The 15087-nt window shown below is 47.3% G+C and overlaps 1 protein-coding gene across 1 annotated transcript in view; it reads right to left on the reverse strand.

Annotated features, from left to right (window-relative positions):
• KLHL29 (kelch like family member 29) overlaps positions 1 to 15087 on the reverse strand; it is a 310448-nt gene that overhangs the window by 226939 nt on the left and 68422 nt on the right. The gene's annotated exons all lie outside the window — the stretch shown is intronic.

Raw genomic sequence — 15087 nt, forward strand, 5'->3', positions numbered from 1 at the left:
GAGCTTCTCTCCGACAATGCAACGGGTCTTTCTCGGAGCCTCTCAACTCAAGCTTTTTCAGATGCTGCTGACAGACACACACGGGCCATATCAAAGAGCCATTTTAAAGCTGAAGGCGGCAAAAATACTATTTTTCCCAAGGATAGAGTGTTCCCTTTACGATTAAGAAATAACCTCAGTGGGGAAGCAAAGTAAGCCAAGGTCACCATTTAATTTTGATACAGAACCAAAGTCGTGAGTACATTTCCTCTACCGAGCTTATGTGAAGCAGACAGTTAAATCGATCTCTTTGGCCACAAAATACTGACAGTACTGGTGATAATAAACGATCGATGTATTTCTGGGAAAGAGCCTTGGCAGTGACGTGTCGGTGAAGAGAGAGGTCCAGGGGACAGTCGTCAGTCCGTTTTTAGATTCTTGAGGATGTCATTCATTTAATGACCCATTCATGCATTCAATACATATTAAGGGCATCCCCCTTAGGTGTCAGGCAGTGTCTAGGCTCTGGGAATACAAGTGAACAAAACAGGAAGAAAAATTCCTGCCCTCATAGAGCTCATCTTCTAGTGGATGGAAACACAGAACAAACAATAACCTTAAGAAATAAGTACAAATTGTACAATATATTAGAAGGTCGTCAGAACTATTTATCAGAGAAGACGTAGAGCAGAAGATGACTGTGGGAGATTGTGGTGCAGTTTAGAGAGGGTGGTCGGGGTAATAAGCCTCACAAGAGGATGGCATTCGAGCGCGCTGGAAGATGATACGGGCCTGGGCTGTGCAGGTGTCCGGGGAGAGCATTCAGGGCAGAGGGAAGAGCCCGTGCAAATGCCCCGGGAGGAGCGTGACTGTTGTGTTCCTGGATCCGCAGTTGTGGCTGGACATGGGAGACTATAGGACATGAAGCTGGAGAGGTGAGAATTCAGTTAGCGTAGGGCCTTGCAGGCCACTGTAAAGGCTACTAACTAATTGAGAGCCCAAGACCCTGGCCAGCAAGCCTTAGAAAGAGCTCTCCCTCTCTTGAGACAAACCTCTTGGTTGCCAACGTCAGGTTAATCCACTTCCCTTTTCTGCAACCCAGATGGCTCGACTCTCTGGGTCGTGCCAGACAAATACAGCACAGTCCAGACAGGAGGGGGGTGGGCAGTGCAGGGGGGTGAGCCACCAGTGCTGTCTAAACTGTTCTGATGACAATGGCCTCGTCCTTCCTCCTTTGTGGTCTCCACAGGCCACTTCTAGAGGAGATAACCGAAACAAAGTTCCGAACAAAAATAAACCACATGCAAAGCTGAGTTCTCTGGGACTGTTCCCTAATGTGCTTATGAAAAGATCCTAACGTGAGCTGACGTGTGAGACATCACAGGCTGTGCTGGGTATCTTCTGTTCGCTCCTCCAGGTCGGCTTTCCATCCGGTTCTGTGTCCTGGGAGGCTCACCCGGTTGGCAGAGAGGGTGTCACTCCAGCTCTGAGACCCTGCAACTTCCAGTTACGTTCAGCCAATGCAGACACCAGCAGGAGACCAGGGATTGGGGTGGGGCTGGGTGTTTATTCCCAATTTCCTGCCTCCTTGCTTGTCTTCATGGGATGGCTGTGACTCTCTACTGAAGGTCGCGGCTCTGGTTGGTGATGGGTTCCATCCAGTTCTCTCTCCGCCACCTTTGTGAATAGTCCTTTCGTTTAACTCTCTTCAAATTACACATTTGAATGTGTCTGTTTCCTGTCAAGACCCTAATGAATACATTCTCAGAGATGGTTAGAAGCAGGACTTTGGAATCAGACATCCGAATTAGAATTCTAACATGGCCCTTAGTTTTGTGACACCGGCTAAATTATTTAATTTCTATGAACTCTTGTTTCCCGTTATTAATGCATCAGAGAAACTGGTACATAATTATTATCCTCAGCAAAAGCATCAGCATCGGCATCTCACTACTGCCATCATCCACTCATAGTCCCAGGGCAAGTCACACCTCCTTCACGACATCTCTGCCCACCTCAACCAGATGCTCCTCCCTCGAGGGGTTTCTAGCTGTTCTCAGCTACTATTTGCTATTAGTTTATGCCTCAGTAATTTCCTCTCTTTCCTCCTCTTGCTCTGTTTTCTCCCACCCAACCTCTACTCCTTGTATTCAAATCCTGAGCCTGAGCATCCTGAGAACAGACATTATCTTAATATTTGAATCTCTGGCCCATAACACCCATCACATGGGGGTGTACACAGACCCTTCATTCAGTACCTTTTCTTCTTGGGAGGCCTGTATAAGCTACATCCATAAACCGAAACACATTCTACTCTAATGAGATGCATGGTATTTAAAGTGATTTTAAAATAAATGACTAGAAACTGATTTCTAGTAATAATTTCATTCCCATGATAACACTGTAAAACCTTAAGGTTCCAAAGATCATGGCCCGGGAAAATGAATCTCAGGAAAGAACCCTGGAAATCACAGGGAGGTAGGTGTGGTTTTCCAACCCCAGGGGAGATGAAGGTACTACCTCTGGAGCTGACCTTTGACATCTCTGGTCAAACTGACCCTTTCTCTTCCACTAATCTCATCATCAAAGGGCAGCTTCCAGGCTTAAGGAAAATAAAATTTAAAAAGCCAAAGGCTGAGGGACTTTTTTTACTTTAGTTTAAAAAATATGGTAGGTAATAAGTCAACGCCTGTGAAATTGGTCTTAAGTCCTTCACCTTCTCAAGGCCCTTAAGAGATGCTAATTGAATTTGACAGCATAAAGGCTCATATGAAAGCAGGACCCATGGATAGGCTGTCTGGGTTACATGACTGCCTAAATGCCGGGAGATCCTCAGAATTAAACTCAAAGAAATCTTTGAGACCCATTCTAACTCTAGATCTACAAATAAAGATGGTGCCTGACATGAACCAAATGGACAGCGAAGAGAATAATAAACAAGGGCCCAGGATTTTTTTTACTTCCCTATAAAAGGTATCAATTTTTTGGAGAGAAACTGCTGTAAGAGAGGAAAAACCAATTAGGGAGTCTCCCGTTTGATGCAGGATCAGAGAGCAGCCCTGCCTGGGTCTTGACCATGCTACCCAATTATGATTCCAGCGCCCGGGTAGCTCACTACCCCTCAGCCAGCTAGGAAACAAGGATTCTTCCTTCCTTGGAAGGAAGAAAAAAGGCAAAGGAGCTGGAGGCTGTAAACTATAGTGAGAAGACCCGCTCCCACACCCACCCTCCTACCAGCCCAGGTGCAGGACCCTCTGGCACCCCTGGCACAGGCTTGGATGTCTGCTCTGAACGTATCCTGCAAGGGGAACTCTCATTCACATTCTCTTTCTTTTAAGAAGAGAGAAAACCAGGCCATCCATTAATAACATCAACCATGGGTTCACCAAAGCTTGTAGGCATGTTGCCAACCCCAAAATAAACACTCCCTCTGAGTGTTTATCCATCAGGTTCTCGACAGTTCATGGACCAAGGGGCCCGGAAGGCACTGCTTTTAAAAGGGGAGAATTAAGATGCAAAGAAGGAGCACAAGCTGGTTACGAGAGCCCCCCCGGCACAACGCTCAGGCTTCTTCTTTCCATTAAGGAGCCAGAATTGGTCACTGATGAGATCCATTACATATTCACGATAGGGATGCACCACCCGGCAAGCTTTTCCACGGGCACGTGTTCTTCAAAGAAAGACAGGATCTTCAGAGGCCACGGCTGCTGATCGAGGGAACAATAATAATATTTCATAACGTCTGATGTTGACAAAGCCGAGCCGTTCACAGTTTCTCATTCACCTTTTCTAACAAGCTTGTGAATACTTTACAATTAGTATTCCCATTTTATAGACGAGGAAACTGAGGCTCATGGACAATAAGATTTACCTAAAGGCACATAGCAAGTGAAAGTGGGAGGGAGCTGGAAGGGGAGCTCTGGATTTGCGCCTGCATCCCACGTCTCTGTTCTGGATTTCGGCCCCCTCGTTCCCGGGATCCCAACCAGTGAGGAGTTTAGCACTGTTCTGTGTTTTCCCTGCAGTCACCACCCTGGGCTGAATAAAAGCACAGGTGTCGGTGGACGTCCGCATTCCAGTCAGGTCCTGGTGAGCCCAAACTAACCCTACAACCCGATTGGCTGTCCTCCCCACCACCACTGCCCACTTCTCGGCAGCTCGCAGATGCCCCGGAGGTGGTCAGGCTCCCAAGTGACCCCCTGACCCTGAGCAGAGCCTCTCACAGCAGAGAAGCCCAGACGGGCCCAGCCCCTACCGCAGACCTCTGTCGGCAGGACCGCAGCTCACCCAGGTTCTTCGTTACTGTTAACTCGATGTTTCCCAACACTGTTTTCATCATCACCCCCCACCCCAAGAGAAAAATGACGTGAAATTCTTTCCCGTGAGAGAAATTCAACTCTAAGGAGTAGGATTCTGATGGGCAGGGTGGAGCTTTGGTGGGTCAAAACCACAGCACTGAGGTTTTCTTGCAGCTTCCCTGCTCCACCAATCCATGTCACCCCCGCCTGCCTGAGACTGCGTGCATTCAGGACTGACCTTCCTCCACAGCTGCTACTGCCGGACCCTCATCGCCGGGCCCTGCACTGCCGCCTCCCACGGCACTGCTCAGAACAGTTCTCTCCAATCTCTGCTATGGCTGCCTGGGGCGAGGCCTCCCCAACTCTCACCTGGCTCACAGCCTGGCTACTACTAAGGGGTGGTGCTCGACCCCAGAATGGGTCAAGTCACTCCCTGGCCAGAGTCCCTTCATGTCTGGGGCCGCAAGATCCCAGGCCAGTCTGGAGTCTTCCCGGTGTCCTGCCACGTCCAGCCTCCTGCCCCGGACAGCCCCAGCTCTCCTCCACTTCTGTGATCAGACACACACCTGCTCTTACTTCCCGGACCTCCTCCCCCTGCCTTCACCCCTTCTCCTCCTGAAAACTCCTCTCCAGAAGTTTTTCTGCACTCTCTGGAGTACAGACACTCTGGGCGAATCCCTGGAGAATATCAAGATAAGAACACAGTGTCACCAAAGGAGGCTTCGCAATGGCCTGTCTCCTGGTTCCGCTCGGCTGGCTTGGGCGAGGAGAATGGGGAGATAAGGACGACGGGGTGCCCGTGGCCTGACTGGATCCTAAGTTTTGTCACGACAGGGCTCTGCCAGAAACCTAGGCTGAAATGTTTCAGAAAAAAAAGGTTGCAAATCAGCTCCCCCGACACAAACTCTTTTCTTGTTGCAAGGCAGACCCACTTCAGTTAACTAAGAATCCACCAACTCAGCCCCACCACTCAGAGCCCCCCACAAATTTATAGAGGCTTTCCTGTCACTGGATCCAGGACTGGGAAGACCTTGCATTTCCTGAGGGCTGCAGGCTGGAGAGAAGGGCAGAGGCTCCAGCAAATCTGTTACACCCACTCGCCCATGGTGGCAGGAAGATGTGGGCAGGGCATGCAGCACCTGGCATGTAGTAGATGCTCAGTAAGGCTCTGCTGAAGGAAGGAAACTGCCTCCAAGACTCAACTCACTTTCTACAATTTTGCTTCGAACATTTGGACATTCACACCACAGCTGCATGATTGGAATACAAACCAGTTAAAAAAAAAAAGAATCAGACATTGCTTCCAGATTTCACTCTTATAAACAAGCCTGCATCCTCCCTTTAAATTGTAATAATTCCTTCCCAGATGTTGCTTCTCCTTCAGACCCATAAATTTAAGCTTTTAAGGATGATGCTTCACATTTGTCTGGTGCCATGGGCTCTTTGGAGTGTTTCTGCATTTTCTTTCCCTCATTAGACAGCCACGTGGACCCCAGGAGAGGCAGGACAGGGGCCGGCATCCCTAATTCACCGACAGGAAGGCCAGCTGCTGATGTGCGGAGCTGGATTGTGGTGGGTATGGGTGTTGCTCTCCTTCCTGGTGCCGAGAGCCACAGTACCTTCCTCTTCAGTGCTGTCCAGGTGGCCATGTGGGTGGGGCATCTGTGGAGTCTCCACCCGCAAGACCATGCTGCCCACTTAAAACTCTGACTCAGATGTGAACAAGTCTCTTCCCTTGGTTCTCCCTGCACTCCTGGGGCCAGGCTGTAACATTTGGATAAGACTTATCTAGAGTCTTGGGGAGTAAAACAGAACAATACGCCAGGAGGGGGGTGAGAGCAGTGGAAAGAGGAAGTAGAACGTGGCCTGATAAGCTGGCGCCCCCGCTGGTCTCCAGGAGGTTCCATCCTGGCTCCATGGGGCAGCCCCCATCTTAGCATTGAGCACACTGGAATTCCCAGCCAGGCAAGAGCCCACCTCAAGTCTGGACCCACACGTAGAGCCCAGAGAGACTAGGACTTCCCTCTTCCCTCCCACTTTCCCTGTTCCAACTTCTTCTCAGAGGCTGTCCCTTTCCTGGTGACAGACCCTGGGGCTGTTTGCCTCGATTCTTTTTATTTATTTATTTATTATTTTTTTTAATTTTAATTTTTATTTTTGCGGTACGCGGGCCTCTCACTGTTGTGGCCTCTCCCGTTGCGGAGCACAGGCTCCGGACGCGCAGGCCCAGCGGCCATGGCTCACGGGCACAGCTGCTCCACGGCATGTGGGATCTTCCCGGACCGGGGCACGAACCCGTGTCCCCTGCATCGGCAGGCGGACTCTCAACCACTGCGCCACCAGGGAAGCCCTGCCTCGATTCTTAAGGGGAGCCTTTGACCTGTGTCCCAGGCACTCACTTAGCTACCACATCGGTCCTCTATGGGGCCCACAGCTGTACACGTCAGGGGGTGGGAGACAGCCGTGGGGACAGGAGACACAACTACCAAACAAGTTCATGGATCCAGCGTCTGCTCACTGTCAGGGTCTGGACCGAGGCAGGTCCGGCTGATACCTCAGCTGCCAGGGCTCAAGGTTGCTCGGCATCTCATGCCTCTTCGGTCCTTGGCCTCTTGACAGCTTTAGAGAGAAGTGATGGGGAAAATGCGGCTTCACAGAGTAAAACAAGGTGGGCTTTTAGACTCGGTGGGTTTGTGGTCTCCCCAGGGAGTTGCAGAGAGGTTTGGGAACCCCTTCTCCCAAGTCTGAACCTTGCAGCCTCGTTCCATGGCACAATCAGAGCTTCACCTTGGATTTTCATCTTAGTCCCTGACACACCTGGGTGGTCAAGAGCATGGAAGATGGATAATCTTAGAGACCTGGGTCTAAATCTCTAAGTTTAATGGCAGACCCTCCATGCCACTCCCACCCCTGCCTCAGTCTCCTCCTCTGTACAATGGGGACGCTATTTCTGAACATCCATGTTTGTTCTGAGAGTTAAATGTTTGATTGCAAGAAAGGCACTTGGCATGGCCCATGGCACATATCAACTCGTGGCTGTAACGTTATTATTATAGCCTGCCAACGGAAGCACAGAATAGGTATCCCTGCAGTACCTAGAGCGCCACGGGGAAGGTGGGGGCCTTCTTTCCTACCACCTCTCCACAGAAGTGAGCACGCAGAGGACAAATGAATGGGGAGGGATCTTCCTTGGGGGCTAGTTGACCAATGGGCTGACCGTGTGTGTAGTTGTCCTGGGTCTATCTGACACTGGTCAGTTACCACTTCCTGCCCTCTGCAGCTAATCTCCCTGAATTTCCCTCAAGAGGACACTTTCAGCCTTTAACTTTCAGCCTTTTAGTCCCTCCTCTCCTCCTCCCCAGCAACTGCTAAACTCCAGGCCTGAGGGCAGATGCTTTCATGGCTTCTACCCCTCTCCTCCGAATCCAAGCCACAGGGCCAGCGGCTGAAAACCCCTTCCCAGCCCCAAGTGGGTCTGAGAGGCATTACTTCCTCACCCAGTAGAAAACTATTTTATTTGAATAGATCTGAGGCTGTTTCTCAGAGAGAAAAAAAAAATGTGAAAGAAAAGTCTTTGGAGATTACAGTACTTTTTACCCAGATATGATGAGTTATCCATTTAAAAATAAACCATAGACAGGCAAGTTTCTCCATACCCAGGCAAAAAGTAGTCATTACCAGGAATTTCTGTAAGTTCTCTGCTTTTCTTGGCCAATATAGAAACAGCCTAGGAACTGAAAATAGAATGAGAAGCTAATTCTGTTTTCCTGGTCTCTACCAAAGTATGCAGGCAAGTGGCTTGATCACATCAGAGCTTCACGTTCCATCTGAAAAAAATGCAACCACGGCTCACCAACCTCACGGCAATTCTGCAAACTAACCCAGCACCCAAGGAGTTCGGTCAGAGCCCACAGCAGTCAATACGAATGCACCAAAGCACTGGGCCACAGCCTGGCATGGCTTGATGTCCAGATACGGGCAAGAAACCAAAGGCAAGACCAGTGAGTGACAAGCTCAAGGTCACACAGCTGATTAGCAGGAGAGCGGGGACCACAAAGCCGGCTTCCAAACTCTCTGGCCGCTGCCCTTTCCCACCCACTCATCTCTCTACAGTTTAACTGTAACTGAAGATTCCAGGAAAGTCCCCTAGAAAGGTTAAGCAACTTACCCCAACCCAGTTTTCCTTCCTGCAGAAAGTCCCCCTCTCTTCGCTCTCCTTTCCAGTGAGCAGTAAATCAAATATTCCCTGCTGCATTACTTTTCAAGCTCGATGTTTCTAAATCCAAAGACATCTATAAATAATACATACTCATTTATATGTACATTTAAAAGATTAAAAAAAAGCCATAACAAAGATACCTGTAGATTCTCCTGAATACTAATGGGCTACTTAGAACACAGTGGAAGCAAATGGCTAATGAACACAGGTACCCTCATACGTGAACTTCCCTCCGCTCCACCTAGGGCCCATACCCAGCGGGGGAGCCTCTGTTCTGAACCCACTCATTCACTGCTTCTCTCCCACGGTCACATTTAGCCATCTGCTGCTTCTTTTATATGTGGGACTGTGGTTTTTTTTTTTTTTCCTCTTCAGTTTTATATGAAACATTTAGCAATGAAGTAGCAAATAAAAATACTACATATCATCTAGAATTCATATAAAATTGTGGTTGGCTTTAACGCTTCTAAAGGTTGACAAAAAGAAACACATAGATGTTTCTTAACGGCTTGTTTATATTTTATTACACATGATACACATCTCACTCCATTGAGAAAATTTAGAACTTGATGTGGTTCTCTCTGTCACAAGCAGGCATGGCAAAGATTACCACATCCAGAGAACATTTTTCCCTTGGAACACAAGGTACTCGCCTTGCAATTACCCCAGCAGACAGAAATGGCGCAAATAATCCAATAGCACCCGCGTCAATCTTTGGAAGGAGGGGTTTTCCCCCCACAGTGTTGTCTGGCTACCCCATCCTCCACCCTGCTGGGCATCTCTGCTCTTCACTCCAAACCAAGGATGTGGCTGGAGCACCATCATCTCTCAGACAGACGTGCAGGTCAGCTAGGAGCTGGCAAAGTTGGTGTCGACTCCATCACACACCCACGTGCAGAAACAGGGGAGGTCCCAAGGCTGTAGACAGCGAGGGCTGAGTTAACTATGCTGGTGGAGCTGAAGGTGGTCAGAGGAAGCAGAGCTCCTGGGTGCAGGAAGCTCCATGCCAGGCCCTAATTTAGGTCCTGGAGGATGAGCACATCTGAAAGATCAACCTGAAGACATTCAGAAGGACAGGCGTCTTAGTGTGAGTTCCCCTCCAAAGTGGCCCCTGAAACACTGATTTTGATGTAAGTGGGTTTTTTTTTTCTTTTTTTCTTTTTTTAAGAGTAGACCCAAGGAAGCACATGAGGAAGCAGAGATGTGAGAAAGGAGACAGGGAAAATTCAGTCGAGAAAGCGTTAACCAGTGGGTTCCCGCTTGGGCAACTGGGGGCTTATTCCTACTGGGGATGCTCTGAGAGGCTGGGTAGAGCATATCTTAAAGTCGTCCCACCAAGAAATGAGGAAGGAAGCTGGGGTATTTATTCATGACCTCCCACCTCTCACCGGCTGCCAAGTGCTTTGGGGTATCAATCCCCCCAGCATTTCCAGCCTGCCCCATGAATGGGCTGGGCACTCCCACACAGAGAAAGGCAGGAAGCAAGAACCGTCAGCAGGCGATCCCCAGGCTGGGGAATGGGTGTGGCGTCAACAACCTCTGATAGCGCAGGTAAGCTGGAGCGCCCATCAGCTGCTGCGTACTACTGGGGACTGCAGCCTCAGCACCTGTTCAGGTGCCTTGGTCTCTGGGACCCTCCCCTTCTGAGTGAGAGGGAGACACACACTGCTTGCCACAGCAGAGGATCTTGAGGGTGCTCATCCCCACAGCCCATGCTGTGTCAAATGTGTTCATAATGGGATCATCTGCTGTCAGCCATGGAGCAACCACGTATGAAAAAGAACATTGGGGAGCAAATTAAGTGATCTGTCTGCAAGCAGCCTGTTTAGATGAGGAAGGGCTGCCATTGACAAATCTATTAAGATTATACATAAATTTCTAAGAGCACATAGATTCCTGCTCTGAGGACATCAATTATGGGCATTTAAAATACAACCCGGATTAAATCATCTTGTCTCACTTGAATGGGGTAAAAATAATCAAGAGAAGAGGGAGAAACAAATTATACCCATCACCTTCCTGACCAAAAAAAAAATTCAGAGTTTTCATCTGTCAGGATGATGATGCCTTAAAACTCTAAGACTCCTGTGTGGAGCCAGGTTAAAGGACAGAGGGATCCAAAGAGGCCTCTGGGTGCTCTCCAGGTCGGAAGGGAGAGCTGGGGCGCCAGGTGTACCTCTGTTGGGAAGCAGAACCCACCCAGACAAGGATTGAGGCAAGTGGTTTATCTGAAGAGTGATGCCAGAAAGCTCAGGCAGGTGAGTGGGGAGGCGAGACCGGTGAGTGAAGGAAGCCGACAGAGATTGCCCTAAATATGCAGGTCTCCACTGTGGGCACCTGGGCCAATGTCCCTGGGGATCTCTGGGGGACAGAGAGGGACATGTCTCAGTGTTGTCCCACCCGAGACGTGAGGAAGCTGGAGTATCTGCCGCCAATTCCCATTTCTCATCGGCTGAGAGCTCCTGTCAGTGAATTAACTCGTAGGCACTTCAGGTCTGTCCCTAGAGGCCAGCAAAGGCTCAGGGGTTACTGGGGTGGGGAGGACTCTGGGAAAATGAGCCTCCAACATGTGCAAACATACTGTGCTGGAAACTCATAACCTCTGATTACTTGGATGGAATTCCATTTTCCACTTTCAAAACTCTAACAAAAACAGACCCACCCCCACCCCCATGTAATCACTGAATAATATTATAATCATTCTGCATGGAAATTGCATTCTTTCCCTGACGTAAGCATAGGCTTTGAACCTCTCAGGGCTTCACCCACTACATTATTTTTCAGAGTATGAAGTAGCAGGTTCCAATTATCTGAAAAAAATGCGGAACAGTCGCAGCACAATACATAGTATGGTCCAGATAGAATACACGTTCTCCAGGACAGGCACCTTGATTAGTGCCTGTGACTGTTAAACACATTGCAGGGAACACAGTGATAATGGACATTAATAGCAGCAATAGTGCTGAAGTGCTAGAATACAATGATTGCTGATTACATTACTATTTCCTTTTGTGGAGCACAGCGCATATTTCCAAACGACTCTATGCTCATTAAACTACACAAAAGCCCAGTGACGGGTCGGCAGAAAGGTGGCCAGGAGGGGCTTGCAGTTACGTACTGGTGTTTGGGAAGTGGGGAAAGATGGCGGCCAGAGTTCTCGGTGGGGCAGCAGACCCAGCACCATTTTCTGTGACCTGGATCCATCAGACATGTCTGCCTACGTTGACAGACATCAACTACCGAACAGCCAGCAAAGAGATGCTCCTATGTGCAACGTCATAAGCTGACGGGTGTTAAAGGAGAATTTGATAAATTATAATTTTTTGACTAGGCCCAAATATATGACCATCTTTCCCCTGCATCTCCTGTTATCCCTCAGAAAAAAGGGTGTTCCATAATGGAAAAGAATATAAAAAAGAATGTACATATATGTACAGCCACTTTGCTGTACAGCAGAAATACAACATTGTAAATCAACTACACTACAATAAAAAGGGCATTGCCTTAAATTCAATATATCCAATATCCAATCTGACGGATTCGACATCAATAAAAAGTCTCGTCTTGCAGTGCACTCTCCCACCTGATTTAGTTAACACAGATGCGGTAATTACTCTTGGGATTATGACTTCATTATTTCAGTGTTTGGATGTCATTGTAAACAAGACTTTTAAAAGTCACTTTAAAAAGAAACCCAACAATGGTTAATTGCTGCAAGAGATCATGAATAAGCCACCTATAAAGCAAGTGAAAAAGCAAAACATAACTGCCTCCATTTATGGGAATTGGGACCTGTGGCTTGGGATACAATTTTACAGGAAGACATAATCCATGGATTCAAAAAGTGCTGTCTCTGCCGTCTCTTGAAAACGTGGATGGAAGTGAGGCTCACAGCTCTGGAAAACTGTCAGAGGACTCAGAAAGCTGCTCTAGGGATACAAAAATACACCGGGAACAAAACACACTCTGGAGTTGAAACTGCACCTGACAGGTTTGGATAGAGACTCATGAAATATAAGTGGGAGAAAGCACTATTTAAAAATTGACGGTCTAGATATTTTGTAATTTTAAAGATGTGTAACTAAAGTAATTAATTACATATTTTAAGTAACAGTTTGTTGCTTCATTTATACTGTATTCCAAAAATATTCATATATTCACATATTGGCTAAAAGATTTCTCAGAGCCCTTTTATTTGGGAACGTGGGCAACTGCCTTATATTTGGGTGTAAAGTTAGTTTTCTTAGCACTGTAGGTGTACAGTTGCCGTCCTGGCAAAGGCTAAATTTAGTCTACAAATCAAACCCACTTAGGGACATGAGAAGGTCTTCAGTGCAACAGTCCCTTCATTGGGCAGATGGGAAAACTGAAGCCCGGAGAATTTTCTGACCTATCACAGAATCCTTAAAGGAAGAAGTAAAACGAGAAGAAAACCTGCAAATAAGAACATGGCTTTTAAAAAACTGCACTGTAGTTGATTTACAATATTGTGTTAGTTTCAGGTGTACAGCAAACTGATTCAGTTTTATATATATATATATATATTTCAGATTTTTAATTATAGGTTATTACAAGATATTGAATATACTTCCCTGTGCTCTATAGTAAATCTTTGTTGCTTATCTGTTTTATATATAATAGTGTATATCTGTTAATTCCATACTCCTAATTTATCCCTCTTCCCCCTCCCCTTTGGTACAGTAACAGTTTGTTTTCTATGTCTATGAGTCTGTTTCTGTTTTGTAAATAGCATTTTTTTATTTGTAGTAATTTTTAGATTCCACATGTAAGTGACACTACATAACATTTGTCTTTCTCTGTCTAACTTACTTTACTCAGTATGATACTCTTAGGTATGAAAATCTCTAGGTCCATCCATGTTGCTGCAAATGGCAATATTTCATTCTTTTTAATGGCTGAGTAGTATTCCATTATCTATCTATCTATCTATCTATCTATCTATCTATCTATCTATATAGATATATATATATGCCACATCTTCTTTATCCATTCATCTGTCAATGGACACTTAGGTTGCTTCCATGTCTTGGCTATTGTAAATAGTGCTGCTATGAACATTGGGGTGCATGTATCTTTTTGAATTAGAGTTTTTGTCTTTTCCAGGTATGTGTCCAGGAGTGGGATTGCTGGATCATATGGTAGCTCTATTTTTAGTTTCTAAGGAACCTCCATACTGTTTCGCATAGTGACTGCACAAATTTACATTCCCACCATCAGTGCAAGAGGAGAACATGGCTTCTTGCACGGACACCCCATGTGACAGCAGCTGGGCCTAGGCTCTGCATCTATCAGGTGGGGATACTTTGGGGCTGTGAACTCACTGGTCATAAGCCAACCTCAAAGAATCCCCTGGTAGCGGGTTATTTGCTGCACTGACACCTGCCTTCTCTTCCGGATCCCAGACCAGTTTGCATTTCCTCTGCCTTGTCAGAATGTTGCCACTGCTTTAAAAAAATGAAGTCACATTTATTTAAAAGCATATGTAAATATGAAAACGCATCTCCAGTCTTCTTTCTAAATGGGAGGAGCCCTGCTAAAAAGTGTCAGGCGGGAGTCCTCTGGTCCCACCTCTGTCCACACCCTTGACCTCCCTGAGCAGCAAAATCCTCTCCTCCCCTCTGTCTGGGGTGCAGTCCCTTCCACCTGCAAGCCCAGCCTCCAGCTCTTTCTGTCTGTCAGTCATGGGCCAGGGGCTGTCACACTCAACCATCCCTCCTAGTTGGAGGAGGAGCCACTGTAATTAAAACCCAGGAAAGCAGGATCTGTGCTGGCTAATGATGTAGCTTTGGGCCCTGAGACCTACTTTAAATTTTATTAGTCATGCAAATCCGCCTACCCCCCACACCCAGCAAAAATAGAGGCGAAAAGGTGCATTTGACAGTGAGGTGGGGTGTCCTGATAGGGGAGTTCCATGAGGTTACTGGGGTCCACTTAATGGTCTCAAGCAGCAAAGAGTGGATTTGATTTCCCAGAAGCATGTGTTTCTCTTTCCATGGGGGCATTTCAGCTACAAAGTCTCTGAAAAATTAAGAGCTACATGAGAACTCCTAATCAGGAAGAATTAAACTGGCTACCTTAAGGCCACACTTCTCAAAGCTGCAGGCATGGAATTTTTGGAGCAGCTGCAGGGAGAGCTGGAACATACGAATTATGAATTGACACCCTGTGGACTCTGCAGTCTGGTTCCAGAGCCCAGACCCAACTTGGGAGACCGGAAGAACCACAGGCTATCTCACGCTTGTGCATGAGCCCAGTGTCAGTCAAGGGCTGGCTCCCCCATTCACAAGCTTCTTGACCCCTCTGCCTCAGTCTCCTAAGCTGTATAATGGGAAGAAGAGCACTTCCGCATAGGGCTGCCAGGAGATTAAATGAGGTAATTCAAGAAAGTACTCGGAAACCTACTGATACAGAGTAGGTTCTTAATAAATGTTAACGGTTATTGTTTGCTCTTGCCTGCCACCAGAATGATCTTCCTAAGACACAGATCTGGTTTCCTCTCATTGGAAACCCTTTAGTGGCTTCCCACCAAATAGACAAAATCCAAAATACTTGGTATCAGTGGCCTCAGCC

The sequence above is a fragment of the Delphinus delphis genome, chromosome 12 (assembly GCF_949987515.2).
Source record: "Delphinus delphis chromosome 12, mDelDel1.2, whole genome shotgun sequence".
NCBI classification, from domain to species: domain Eukaryota; kingdom Metazoa; phylum Chordata; class Mammalia; order Artiodactyla; family Delphinidae; genus Delphinus; species Delphinus delphis.